Source organism: Coenobita brevimanus, chromosome 78 (genome assembly GCF_032717465.1).
Source record: "Coenobita brevimanus isolate Jiangsu-jjx chromosome 78, ASM3271746v2, whole genome shotgun sequence".
NCBI classification, from domain to species: Eukaryota; Metazoa; Arthropoda; class Malacostraca; order Decapoda; family Coenobitidae; genus Coenobita; species Coenobita brevimanus.
In genome coordinates, this window is record NC_137031.1 from 34,500,834 (window position 1) to 34,512,719 (window position 11,886).

At 40.8% G+C, this 11,886-nt stretch overlaps 1 non-coding gene across 1 annotated transcript; it reads left to right on the top strand.

The window, feature by feature from the left end:
- Positions 1 to 1,713: 1,713 nt before the first annotated feature.
- Positions 1,714 to 1,785, top strand: TRNAA-CGC (transfer RNA alanine (anticodon CGC)). Its single transcript has one exon. It is a non-coding gene; the product is annotated as a tRNA-Ala (tRNA).
- The last annotated feature ends 10,101 nt before the right edge of the window (positions 1,786 to 11,886 follow it).

Below are 11,886 nucleotides of genomic sequence, written 5' to 3' on the forward strand. Positions count from 1 at the left end.
CTCTCTCTGCGTCACTTGATGCTCTCCTTTCCCCTCCCCACCGTATTCTTCTACCTTCCTTTTTTTTTCTCTCTTGCTTTCTCTCCTCTCTTCCCTCTTTTTTCCCCACATCTCATCCTTGTCTTCTTTCTTTTTCCCCTCCTTCTTGGTCGCACCATCAACTTTAATCTAGTTTAATCTAATTTAATCTTATCTAATCTAACCCATTCTAATTTAAGCCTAAGTTAAAATATTCTCACCTAGCCTGACACTAAGATTAATCCAACCAGACTATTTTCCAATCCTCTAGTATTTAAAATGATCTAATTTTCCCTGAACTAATCAAACCTAACCCCGTTTTCATCTGATCAACTTATTTTAACAAACCCTTTCGACTATGACAGTTTTATTAAAAATTGGCATATGATACTCAGAATTAAGTACCTAAATGGGATTCTGTTCTCTAGAGGTTTGATTGAGACTGGCTGTAACCCTTGAGAGGTCATGTGAAGCCCTCTGCTGAGTATCTGAGAGAGGCCTTGCTCTCCATAAGGTTAAGCCAGTTATAACCTAACCTGATTCATTACATGCTTTGGTAGGTCTGGCTCGCTGCTTTTGGCTTGCTTGTGCTGTGTTAGGTTGGGTTGAATGCGATTACAATGAGGTCACTTTCACAGTTGATTTACTTGCCTCTTAATGGAAAGAATCCCTAACGCGAAGAGCGTTATTGGAGACGTATGTTTTTCACTAAGTATTTGGTGGTTACCATTCCAATAATTCTCATGTTAATGGCTCTTCCGCCCGACAACATCTCTGTCAAAGAAAGAGAGAACAGAGGAGCAAAGGTTTCTTTGGTTAGTATCGTAGCAAAAGAAAAAAGAATGTTGTGGAAGCCACCTGAGGTTAATTTAGGATCGGTTGTATTTGGGTAGACTGAATTATATTCAACTGAGGACTGGAGGCAGCATTCATGTAGAGACGGTGAAACCAGTGCGACAAAGGAAAGTAAGGGGAAAGGAGAGGGAAGGAAAAGAAGAAGTTAAGGGAGGGGAAGGAAAACAAAGGAAAGAGAAGGCAAGAGAAGAGAAGAGAAGGAAAAGGAAGGTATGTGCGGTGAAGATAAGGTGAGTTTGGAGGAGAGAAATAAAAGATAATGCAGAAAATACGGGAGATACAGGAAGGGAAGAAGCTTCCGAAGAAGAAGAGAATATGATATGAAATAGGAAGTACAAGTAACAAAGTGGTAAAAAGAGGGGCAGTAAGGAATAGCAAAATATAACAAAGAGAGAGAGAGAGAGGAGGCGGAGTACGCAAGAAAGGGTTGTGGTGTGTCGTAGGAAGATGAGTTATTATTTAATAGGATAGAAACGCTTGGAGGTTCTTTAGTTGAGGCCATCCTTCACAAGAGGGAGCGTCAGGCAACAGACAGATAGAAGAATCAGAAGCAACAGAGGAATGAATGAAGAAAGAATAACAGGACGAATAATCATGCCTTCGGTACGATGACATTTTTGTCCTTGCTACCACCAGAAGGTTTCCTTCAGTTTACGAGACCCGTCGATGTGACTGGGTTAGGAACAGTCTCAATGAACCCCTCCAATGCGATGAGGTCTTTTTGTATATTATTCTTACACCAACATCCTTTTCAGTACGACGACTTCTTAAGATGTCGTCAGACTCTTCTGTTAAGGTTAGGAGTGACGCGCCGTAGTGAAAGTTATTGGGATAAAATAAGGGGGTGTAACTCAGAGGTAGAGTGCTCGCTTCGCATGTGAGAAGTCCCGGGTTCAATCCCCGGCACCTCCACTTCTTTTTACACATCTAGTGGTCTAAGGGCCGTATTTCGAGTGACTTTGGAGATTTCGTGAGGCGTCTTTAGGAGCGATGTGTTCCGTACATAACACCTCAGTATCCCCCTATACGTAACTGATGCAAACTATATTAGTATCAAAACGCTACAAATAGCGTATGTGAGAATACTTGGATGTGTTAGCTAAATAAATCGACAAGAAAAGGGTGCTGCGATGCTTCCTATGCCGCCTAGAATACGGGCCTAAATGTGACAGTCCGGGTGAAGGTGAACTGTGTCCTTCAGAGGCGGCTGAGGGTGTATTGATCATCTAATACAGTCAGGGACAAAGGGGGCTACTGTAGCTTAGACTTGAGTGCATATATATATATATATATATATATATATATATATATATATATATATATATATACACAGACAGACAGACTGACTGACTGACAGAAATACAAAGGCCAAAACCCAGAAGCATTAAAAATCAAACCACGTAAGGTATCGATTAAAACATTCCACCAACAGAAATAAATTTTGTCGACTGCGAGAACTCTGTCTGTCTGTCTGTCTCAATAGAAGTTTTCCATTTCGTACCGTGACAAAACTCAGGGATGCGTAAAAATCGATTCTTTTTATAAGACTTCCGTGATTTCAAATTGATTCACAGAGGTACATGAGTCGCGATTCTCTCACGTTTCAGGATTTTTGCTACTTCGTTCTGTCGAGCTGGAGAAGTAGGGACATTTTCCAGTAATGAGCCGAGGTGTGTGAGAGAGAGAGAGAGAGAGGGGAACATTAACGTAACCCAACCAGAATATGAAAACTATCGTGATTATAAAGCTTCAGGCACCAGCTACGTGACGGCGTTTTATCGAGTATAGAGACTGCAGCGTTAGCACTTGGACCGTAGTGGTTTGCTTGGAGATGAGGCAAGTCCTATGACGATCGACGAAAAAATTGTCATCATCATCATCATCGTTATAATCATCATCATAATCATCATTATCATCATCATCTTTATATTTCCAGCTAATACATAGGATGGGAGGGATCCATATAAAGGGACTGGAAAACACAAACGTTTAAAAAATATCAACAGAGAACACAGTGACTATTAGTGAACCTTAATATAAAGTTCAATTAAATGAATATCTTTACAACATGCTTCGATTTACGAGGAAAGGACTATTAATGAAGAAAAGATATATCAGTTAACTCTCTCTCTCTCAAATCACCGTCACTATACCTCAGCACACAACATATTTTCCAGCCCGTCAACCTGCCTATATTATAGTGAACAGTGACGGTACGTTAAGGTTGGAAAAATTTGTCAAGATTTGTTTCTTCCTTTTATTTTTTCTTGTGTGTGTGTGTGTGTGTGTGTGTGTGTGTGTTCTAAGGTGTGCTAAGTGTTTCCTTTCTCTTCATTCTGCACCATATCTTTTCATATTTTCTTTACCCATTCATTTTTCTTTTTCTTCTATCTTTCCTCCTCTTTTTTTTTTCCCTGTATAATTTTCTCTTCTTTTACTTCCTTCAGTTCTTCCTCTTTTCCTTCCATTTATTTTCTTTCCTTCCTTCCTGCCTTTCCTCCCTTCCTTCGCTTTCTGTGTTTCTTCCTCTTTTGCTTTCCTTTATTTTTTCTTTCCTTCTTTACCACCCTCCTTCCTCCTTTCTTTCCACCTTCTTCCCTCCCTCCTTCGTTCGCATGTATTTTTCTCCTCCACCTTGCCTCGTCTCCAGTGTTAATACTTCCTTTCCATCCTGTTTCCCTTCTTCATTGTTTTCCCAGCATTCTTCCTTTTTTCCTTCCATCCTTCCTTCTTTCCTTCCATCCTTCCTTTCTACCACTTTCATCCTGTCTCCTCCCTTTCTTCTTCTGTTATAAACACCGACCTTCGTGACACCAAGTTTAATTTCCACTTTTAGTTTCCTCCTCGTTTTTACCACCTTCATTCACGTTTGAGGAGTAACTTTTTCTTTTACCTCTTCCTCTTCATGGCTTACATATTTTCCCATCTGCATATGTTATTCTTCTTATGTACATGCATATTCGCTGGTACCTGCCCCATCGTGGTGGCGCAAGAAAATACTAGAGAGCCACCTCATCTATTTTCATTCCGTCTCCTAGCTGTTGTATATAATTTTAAGCCATCAACAGCGAAGTCCCGGTCATGTACGGTTTACCCCAGTCGCCCCACGTTTTGCCTATTCTCACTCTCGCAGTCACTTTTGTCAGTCCTCCCACAGTGGAGCGTTTGTTTTAACCTGATGATCCCCAACCCTCCTCAGCCTAATTGATGGCCAGGTGTAGTCAGACTGGAGGGTTAATTGGGCCAGTAACCAAGAAGACTCGTTCCTGCCTCATAAGTGGGGTTCATTGAGTTTCTTGCAGCCACGACTTGGGATTCAAGTTGTGAGTGGCACAGTTACGTCAGGTGAAAACAAGGTGATTATAGTCTTAGTAACAACAGATTAACACAAGAATATGGTGCATGTCACAATGTAATGCTGTGGAACAGATGCGGAGGTCTAGCATTGTCTTTTTCTGCCATTGAGCTACCACAAACAAGCTGCAAAAGGACGAAAATCTGTGCCAAGTTAGCGTAAAAGCATTATAACACACTATGTTGTAGGGTGCAGGTCACTCCCTCACATGATCATTCCACCTCAGTACAACACCGACCCACTATCATACCACCCCATTACCAAACGACAAATGAAAAATGTGGATCTAATAAAAAAGAAATACTATATTTGCCTGACAGCAAGAATACTGTTGATCCTTAAAGACGTCGCCGTATTAAAGAGGTTAAGAGAAACGAAAAACTGAAATGAAGGCAGCAACAACAGGGACCAAATTGAAAAGGAAAGACTCGGAAATGAGAAAGAAATCTACTCTCCACCGCACCGCAACACCACGCTCACACTCCAGAGAAATAATGATTAAGAAAAAAAAAAAACAGGTAACGAAAAAACATAATGAACACATTTAAGCAGAAAAATGCATTATTTCATAGCACTCCAGATTTTTTTTTTTTTTTAACTGAATTTCATTTGCATCGAAGAAATTCTCATTCATGAAATTATTACTAATGCATGATTCAGGCCACGACTTCAACTCACGTCTTTGATGCTGTATAAGTACAAGTGTATACTGGAATTCTAATGTGATTTCAGTTTTCAGTTCATGCTTACGTTTCCTGTTTGAGACTGAAGGCCCATATTTCATTTCCTGTTTGCTCCTCAAGGGCCAGATTCACAGACAAACATACGTCAGTCCCCATGTCGCAACCACAAACTATTTTAGGAGGATGGATAAAGTTTTGCACTCTCTGTCCTTGACGCTAAAATTACATAACTTTATATAACTTTTCTCTCGTAACTAAGGCTGGCTTTTGCGTAGAGAAGAAAAGGTGGATAGACTCTGCACTCTCCTCGTCCATCTCGCAAAATAAGATTACAGTTACGATTAATTGCATGTTTTGCTTTATTTACCTATACGATCTTTACAAGTCTTTCCCTTTCTCGTACACCAGCTTAAAAAAAAAAGAAAAAAAAAAAAAAAAGAAAAAAAAAAAAAAGGAGGGCTCCCATGATATCCAAAATGATCAGTACAGCTCTTGATGGAAGTATATAAATCTGTCATCATCTGACTATTAATGGGATAACGGTACTAACTAGGAGATGTCACGAGCAAGCGATATAATGCATCCGTATGAAAGCAAATTTACCAGCGTGGAGTGGAGATCTCGGGCATTTTGCAATAGTCCTCCTCTGTAGCGTCAGATTATCTTGAGCTGCATATACGCCATTCTCTCTCTCTCTCGTAGCAAGCGTATACTCGATCAAAAAAGTATCTTGAATTAGGTCCTCGATGGTTTTGCAGTGAACGTTTCTTGCTGGTCGCGCTTTTTTTTTTTTTTTCCCCGCAATTTTTTCCTGAATGGATAGTGTACTCGTATTTCCTAAGTGGTATAAAGTTCATCCTTTGTGCTGCATTGACAAAAACAGCAGTCATACACATCCATGAAAAGTTACCGGAGTTTCAAATGTTTCCTCCACTGTTTCAGAATGTATATACAGGTCGAGATACCGTTTGATTGCACACCCATCCCTCTCATTACGCTAAAGTTTCAGAGACCTTTTTGACCGACCGTATACTGTTTCCTGTAATTAACAAAAAATTTCAGGCATACTTTTTTTTTTTATTTTATTTTTTTTTATAATCTGTAGCCTACATCCTTCTCTCTCATTATGGAAAAGTTTCACATAGGTCTACCTTTTAGATCGACTGACAGTTTTCTCATTCTTACGTAAGCATCATCTGATAAAACTCTCTCTCTCGTTTGCATAATCGCTGCTGCTTCTCCACCTTAATTATGATGCTTTCAGGAACGTAATACTCCTGATGAATAAACAAAGCCAATTACAGGATAAGGAATAAAAGGGTAACTAATAAAACAGTTACTACCATAATGAGGTATTAAATGAGGTAGGTATCTGAAAAGGTAATGAGGCAGGTAACTGAAAAGGTAGTAAGTTAGGTAACTAATGAGATACTTAATGAGGTAGGTGACTAATGAGATTTAATGAGGATAAGCAATGAGTTACTTAACTAAAGAGGTAGGTAATTAATAAGGTAGGTAATGAATGAGAATTAATGAGGTAGGTAATTAGAGGTAGGTAAATGAGGTAATTAATGAGGTAGGTAATTAGAGGTAGGTAACGAATGAGGCAATTAATGAAGTAGGTAACAGGAGGTAGGTAACGAATGCGGCAGTTAATGAGGTAGGTAACTAGAGGTGGGTACCGAACAAGGTAATTAATGAGGTAGGTAACTAAAGAGGCATGTAAGTAAAGAGATGTGTAACTAATGAGATAATTGAGTAAAGAGGTAGGTAACTAAAGGAGCAATGAGGTAGGTAACTAAAGAGGTAGGTCACTAATGAGACAGGCGGTTAAAGAGGTAGGTAGGTACTTAATCGGTAGGGTACTTACCTGTTTAGCGTCCCACCTTGACTGACGTGATTAGTGCTCACAGCTTACCTGCAGCGAGGGAGGGAGAAGGGAAGGTAGGGAGGAAGGGAGGAGAGGAAGAGGGAGAGGGTGGAAAGAAGGGAGGAGAGGAAGAGGGAGAGGGTGGAAAGAAGGGAGGGAGAGGAGGGGAGGAAGGGAGGGAGGGGTAGGGGGAGAGGGATGGAGGAAGGGAGGGAGGGGACTCTCAAGGTTACGAGGCGGGGATGGTGAGGTAAGGTAGCTGTGTTTGTGTATGTATTAGTCTGACTCTGGAGCTTTATAGCCCGTTCTCCGAGGCCCAGCAGTCGTTACCTGCCACACAGTCACATGTAACCACTTGGACGCTAATACTCACTGTCCTTAGCGACTACATACAAGGACTGTCTGATTCAGGACTAATATAACGGTATGCGGGGTTGTTTTCATGAATTTCCAGTGGGTCTTGTGGGTCACGAAAGTCTGCTTTAATGACATTCAGATCATTTTCCCCTGCCCAGCCTGGAACCAAACTTGCATCCTTATGACCAATAGACTGCATCTGTAACCATTCAACCTCCACCCCACCTGCCATCAGATAGGGGAGTTGGGAGGGACTTGGGATGAGGTTTGGTGAAGGAGGGAGAGTGGTGCTGAAGGTGGATAAAGAAAGGCGGGAAGGTCAAGGGGGACGGGATAGAGGACGAACGAGAGGGACGAAAAGTGACGAGAGGGAAGAAGAGGGTAGAACATGAAAAGAAAAAAAAAAAAGGGAAAGCTCCATCCCCCAGAAAAATAAAAGTGAAGAAGATACAAAGACATAGAGGAAAGGTAAGAAAAAGGAGAAGAAGAAAGGGGGAAAGGAGGGGAGTGGAAAGAGATGTCATGTGTGGGAGAAGGGGTGAGGGATGACGGAGATGCAGGGTGAGGGAGGAGATGAGGAGAATGGAGGATGTGGAGGGAGAGGTGAGGGGGATGGTGAGGGAAGATGGATTACCTGGTTTAAGGCATCGTCATAATCTTCATCATTGTAATTAGCAACGTCTACAGGTACAACAACAGCTACTGCTACTACTATTACTAGCCTATTACTACTACTGCTACTACTACTACAGCCACAACTACTACTACTTTAACATTATCATCCCAGCCCTTTACCTCATTTGAAAGATAGTGTGATAAATTATATGTAAAAACTTCGTGTGACCTAGCTAACATTATAATCTTTTGTCAGCCAGGTATAAAACTGTAGATTTTTTTTTTTTTTAAATGCGTGGTTAATTGTAGGAAAATGTCAAGATGTGAAAGTGGTCAGAGAAAGTGTCATGCGAAGAATGAGAAGCAATAGATGAAAGTGGAACAAGAGCTACTGCAAACACCCACACATACACACACAACAGTCTTGCGGGTTTCTAGCCCTTAGTTCCTTCTTCCATTCATTAACACACACACACACACACACACACACACACACACACACACACACACACACACACACACACACACACACACACACACACACACACCACAGAGAGAATGTGTGCGTGTGTGTGTGTGTGTGTTACAGATTACACGGATATTACGGTCATTTCAAGATAGTCTGACTTAAGATTAATTGAAAGGCTAACTGTCTAATTACAAAAGTTGAAGAACTACCGGGGTTTAAAAAAGAGAATAGCAAAGCACAGAGAGAGAGAGAGAGAGAGAGAGAGAGAGAGAGAGAGAGAGAGAGAGAGAGAGAGAGAGAGAGAGAGAGAGAGTGAGCATTTACATGGGACGCTGAAACACATCTCCACCAAGACTGAGATGAATGTCGGCAGATAACAAACCAGATGCCAGCGATAAGATTACACACACACACACACACACACACACACACACACACACACACACACACGTAACCTTGTTATCTCCAGTCAGTTGTATTTATCTTGACCCCCTCAAACCGATGACGTGTTATTTAAATATTCATGCTTTTATTGTGCTTTCAGAACTCTACCTCACACATCTCTTTTAAACAAAGAGGTGGAATGGTGCTGCTGCTGCTGCTGCTGATGATGATGATGATGATGATGATGGTGATGATGATGTTGATGATGACTTTTCCTACTTTCAGACAAATTTGCGGTAGCTAGGTGATTAGTTTTGCTACCTTCGAGGCCATGGGTTTGCTAGCGCCAGAGTTCAAATTCTGGTGTGGGCAGCTGGAACCAGTTGACTCAAGGGTCTATCCACCCTGTGAAGGTTAGTAAATTATATGATTACCCAGCCTAACACCTAGGGGAGATAACTGTGGCAGACTGGCTGATGCAGTGACCTTGTGTCACGAGAATGGGTAAATACAGTAATTCAACCACAGACTCAAAAATCATGCATATGGAGGTGAGCAGCACATCTAATGTTCTGATGGCCTCTTCCCCTACCTTTACCGTTTTACCATATCCACTGACAATTATATTTACTTTAGGATAGACATTGTATTGCTGCTCTCGGGTGTCTGCCCTTTCCTCTCTTCCATCCTTCTTTCCTTCCATCCTCTTCTGTCTTTCTATCCTTCATTCTTTCCTTGTCCTTCTGCCCACGGGTGACTTTACACTCCCTCTTCTGTCTTTCTTTCCATTTCCTTCTGCCCACGGGTGACTCTACACTGAGTGACAAGCCAAATGGTTTCCTGTACACCAGGAAACCATTTACTATGCTGGATGGTAACCATATAACCAAATTTTGGCACCTGGTGGTTAGTGGGTAGTTATTGGGCTCCAGTCGGATTGAGCCAGTGAAGGTTTATATCCAAGGGGTGGTTGGGGTTGATTGTTCATGTAATGCCACTCAGGGATGAGTGAGGCTGGTCACTCTCATCTTAAATGTCGAGACCAACTGCCTAGCCGCGGGCTTCTACGCTTCTCTTGGGACAATGTAGGATTGGATGATGGATGGATGGATGGGTGGATAAACATTTCGAACTTGGTGGGTTTGCTATAGCCCTTAATAGCTTTCCCTACCAGGGACTCTCCTAAGGTTAACATCGTCTAGTAGCAAAAAGAATAAACTACAAAATAATCTCCTTGCCATGAAGCAGTGAAGAGAGACTTTGAATTGAAAGAGTTCCACATTCACACTTTCATTAAAAGATACCCTTCGTAAGTTTAATAAAATCATCTGTTGGTAACTACAATAAAAAAAAAAAAAAGTGCCTTTGTCGACCGCATAACTGCATGGTGCTGACCCATCAGCCAGCATCACTGTCAGCCAACATAACCATCAACCAGAACAACTATCAGTTAGCATGACTGTCACAAAAACAGCAGCAGAAACTATAAATGGTTTTCCTGGTACGGGCGTACTGATATCTTCATTAGAACTCGAATCACAAGAACAAGACAGCATGCTACACTCTCACATACCAAGATTCCCACGGCACAGATTTAAAAAAATAAAATCCTCAGTCTGAGGTGGGTAAGAGCAGATATCGCAAGCAACAGTCATAAAAAACAAGAGATGATCATAGATATTTTTACTCCATGGTCATTAACCTTTCATACATGCAGTGGGAAAAAGTAACACAGCAGAAGGAAGAGGAAAGAATGAAGGAAACAAAGAGAGATGAGAGTGTGTAGAGTCACCCGTAGGCTTAAGGAAGGGGAAAGAATGAAGGAAAAAAGACAGAAGAGGACAAAAGGAAAGGAAAGAAGGAAGGAAGGAAGAGAGGAAAAGGCTGTCACCCAAGAGCAGCACCACATCGAGTGAGTGGATGGTGAGTGCCCTCACCAGCCACTAAAGATCTTATGGCACTAATTACAAGAGAAACCAATAATATATAACTGACAGTGCTGGGAAAGTAATAAAGAAAGGTAACATGATCAGGTTAAAATACTGTACTCCCAAGAAAATCAGTAAAAGGTTGAATATGACAACAATAATTTACATAAAGTAAAACAATCTTAAATGGTTCACAGAAAAGATCTGGCATTTGCTAAAAACATTAGCTAAAAAAGGGCAACAGCTGAGGTGATATAAACAAGAGAAAGACTGATGGCAGCATTAAAGGAGGCAATCATGAAAAACACGGCAAACAGACAAGGAGGTGTCACAACTTGAACAAAGTGGAAAAGGATCCCCAGATATCAAATGGCCAAAGGTGAGATGGGTATGGCCAGTCCAAGTTAAACCAGTACCTTTTCTTGGCAGGAAAAAGAGTAACAAGGGACAGACAAAGCAGTGACAGACAGCTCAACAGCATGAAGCTTAGCATAAGTAGCCAATGACCAGCAGGACTGTCAGTGCCCAGTTAGAATTATTCAACTAAAAGACAGACTTTTTGAACTGGAAGGATTAGAAACAGCCTTCAATAATACCTTCAGTACAGGAGAACCTTCCCAAAGTTGAATAAAATTATATGGTATCAACAAGAGTTAACTAAAAAGGACATCAACCATGTTAAAAATGTTAGTATTTTAATGAAAGAGTGACACATGCATGAATTTTACTGCACACAATAATAACATTATCATAAGAGCAAGAAACTCTAAATGCATTGAAAACAGTCACCTACAAAATAAGGATAGCACAAAAAATCTGCCATGATAAGTTATAAATTATTTCATTTATAAATTACTTCATATGTACAGAATTAAACCTCCATTGATACAAATATAGACAGTTCCCACATAATTTATGTCAAGAATGTGTTCCAAGATAACACAGCTTTTTCTGTGTCACTGATGTTGTAATTTGGAGTAAGTGTAGTTTCCACCTTAACCTGGGTGAAAGGTATAAGAATGAGAGAAGAGAGCTGAGATAAGGCAGTCTGATGACTGAATAACATGGAGGTGACTTGCTTGTGGCCACCCCCATCCAGGATTAAGGTGTCTGGTTATAGACAGACAAAGAGAGACTTTATCCCCAGATGATTATATTCAGCTTAGGACAGACTTTCTGAATTGAAGGTTAGATATAGCCTTAATAAACCCCTTCAATACAAGAGAGCATTCCTAGGTTTAATTAAACTGTCTGTTAGCAGCATGAGTAAACTGAGAAGACATCACCTGATTTCAAGGGGTTAAGAATACTCTTAAACAAATGGACACAATTTGCAATCAATGCTAAGATGG